We start from the raw sequence: 2,808 nt of genomic DNA, 5'->3' as shown, positions 1-2,808 counted from the left end.
ATAGAACACCATCTTCTCTTCTTACCAGCTCTCTAAATCTTACCTACTAGTATAATCATTCAGGAGATAATACCATATAATTAATTAATTATAAATCAAGGAAAATTAGGACCTTCACATATTCAAAGTCAAAAAATTAGAGCTCAGAAGAAAATATATGCAAATATCTGAACACAGAATAAAGTCAAAGTATAAAATCAATGGAAGAAGTTATAAATTATCACTAAATTTGAAAACACGTTTTCACACATCAAAAATAACCACTGAACCTCAACTGACAAGCAATAAACTGAACTCCTTTTCAAGGAATAGGAATAGAAATGGAATTTGCAGAACGCATAATTCTTCCCAATGAACCACTGCTGATTCTGTTTTCACCACAATCAATTGTCTTTTTTCTTTAGTTATGCTGAGCTCATCAAAGACTTTACTAATTTGCCTTGAGGTATCACTATTTTCAGCAGAAGATGCATCTGAATCTAAATACTTATCTCTAGGCAGCTGATGTGGCTTCTGACTTTGTTCTGCAAAGTATTAAACTTTAAAGTATTTAACTTTAGAGGATGGAATTCTTAATTTTGTACTTGTACCCAACGTTTGTGCTTGCATTTTTCTGTACTATTTTCTCTTTTCATGTACTACCAACATGTCAGGATTTGTCTGCCTTAAACGGAGTCTGAGTTTATTTGTTAGGCCATAACGTAGATGCCCCCGAGTCACCCTTTTTTGACAGCTGCCACTGTTCTCAAAATATTTATCTTTCTTAAGGTTTTCAACTTGGTTCTTTCTACACTGAAGACTCACTGCTTTTAATGGTCCCCCACTGAAAACTTATCCTTCTTAGATTCAGACTGACACGTGGATTTGGCACAAGATTCTGGTACCTTCTTATCCTTGGTTCTTTACAGGCTAAGTGGGGATGCACATGAGTTGGGCTCGCCATGGGTTGGTTGTATAACAAGGACAGCTCAATTAACAAAGCATTCAGCAAAGGAAGCTGCCTTACTGTATTGGTTGTATTTTGCTCAGTTTGCGGGCAACATGTAGATTCATTAAGGGATCCTACATCCTGACTCCCTGGTAGACTCAAAAGCACCGAAGGAGTCTCCTGTGTTGCAGAATCTGTACCTTCTGGAGGACACAGATGTGTTGGAGGGTTTACAAATACTTTTTCCGGCAAGGCATCAACCAGCTCCTCAGGTCCGTCCCTGTGGGACACAATGGTGATTTTGACGCCTGCAGGAAGCGTCCTTCCTTGGGTCAAGTGAGTGTAATACAGAGGAGGAGGGCAAAAAGTGCTGGTTTCCAGGTCCAGCTCGGCGTCTTCCTCACTGGAGGTGCTGATGGTGCTGACACTGCTGTGCGCAGGCTCCGCACGGCCAGGTTTGCTGTTCTCCGCACTGGCAGGGCTGGGGGTTCCTTCCCGCGCCGCGGTGGGGTCGAGGGCGGCGGGGTCGAGGGCGGCGGGGGCCGCGTTCTGGGGACCGAGGTCCCGGGCCGGTCCGGCGGGGTCCCGGGGGCCGCAGTCCGGGGCTGGGTCAGCGAGGTCCGGGGCGCCGAGGGCAGTGGAGGCCGAGCAGGCGGGGTCATAGGCGCAGCCGCCCAGCTCCGTCAGGCGGCAGAACAGCGCCAAGTCCCCAATGCGCCGGCCCGCCGGGTCCAGCAGGGCGAAGGTGCCCCGGCTGCCGGGCCCGCGGACGGCGGGCTGCCGGGCCTAGCAAGCGCCCAGCAGGCGCGGCGGGCAGCCGCGGGCGGCGCAGGCGGAACACGCAAGCCTTGCCGCGCCCGAAGCCCAGGGCGCCGCTGGGCAGCGCGGTTGGCCTGGTGGGCGAGAGCACCAGAAGTGGCGGGACGTCCAGTAGCCGGAAGGCCACGACGGGGCCGGTCGGCGGCGCGGCTTCCAGGCGCACCTAGTCCACCAGCAGCTCCAGCAAGATGAGTCACTCAACTGCCATCGCGGTTGCCAGGCAGCGCCGCCGCCGGGAGTGGCGGGCGCGCGCTCTCGCGAGAGGCGAGGAGGCGACCAGAAGTCTGGGGAGATTGGGTCTGCCTGCTGCCAAGCCCCGGGGCAGAAGGCCGAGGGCGCGGGGTCCAGGGCGCTCGGTGGACGCCGAGGCCTGGGGCAGAGCAGGCCTATCACGGCAGGTCCCATGTAACCCTGGGTCGGGCCGGTCGCTGAAGTGAGCAGGACCCTCCGTGACCCCGCAGGATCGAAGGCGCGCGGCCACGTGCGGACAGCTGCCCTCGGGGAGCCCCTTCTCGCCCAGGCCCCACCGCCCGCGCTGCCCGCTCCGCTGCAGCTGGCATCCTAGATCGGTGTGGGACAGCCACCCAGGTCAGACCTCATGCTCACCCTGAAGTCCGACCAGCGACCTGCGAGGTCTGTTCAGCCAGAACCTGAACTCCAAGATCCTACGAGGGCTGTTCGACCAATATCCCTCACCCTCCAGGGGTGCAAACCCACCACCATGAGGCAGTCAGGACTGGAAGGGCTTGCTGCCAGAAGCTGAGGAAAGAAGAGCCTGCGTGGAGCTACTTAGGAGGAAATGGAGTTCAATCCCTTATTTAGAAATACAGACAGTCCTCAACTTGGAATTTGTCGTGTTTAGTTTTGATCTTACAATAGTGAGAAAGTTTTTCCATACAACCGTTGTTTTTATAAATTATTGAATCAATTACATAAGACTTTCGTTGCTTGATTATAAACTGGGCTTTGCCTTAGGGGATTTTGCTCTACCGCAGTCCACTGTTCTGAGCACATCTGCGCCAGACTTGGTAAACTACAGTGAAGGAGGTTAGGGGTGATGT

General features: G+C 53.2%; 1 pseudogene across 1 annotated transcript; it reads right to left on the bottom strand.

Moving 5' to 3' along the window:
• Window positions 1–270: 270 nt before the first annotated feature.
• Window positions 271–2,307, bottom strand: LOC306641921 (microtubule-associated protein 10-like; annotated as a pseudogene). The gene is made up of 2 exons: window positions 2,275–2,307; window positions 271–1,925 (listed from the first exon to the last, which is right to left on the bottom strand). The product of its transcript is annotated as a microtubule-associated protein 10-like (transcript).
• Between the last annotated feature and the right edge of the window lie 501 nt (window positions 2,308–2,808).

Source organism: Sciurus vulgaris (assembly GCF_902686455.1).
Source record: "Sciurus vulgaris genome assembly, chromosome: 12".
NCBI lineage: Eukaryota > Metazoa > Chordata > Mammalia > Rodentia > Sciuridae > Sciurus > Sciurus vulgaris.
Note: the sequence above shows the minus strand (reverse complement) of the source record. Positions and strands in the feature narration are given on the sequence as shown.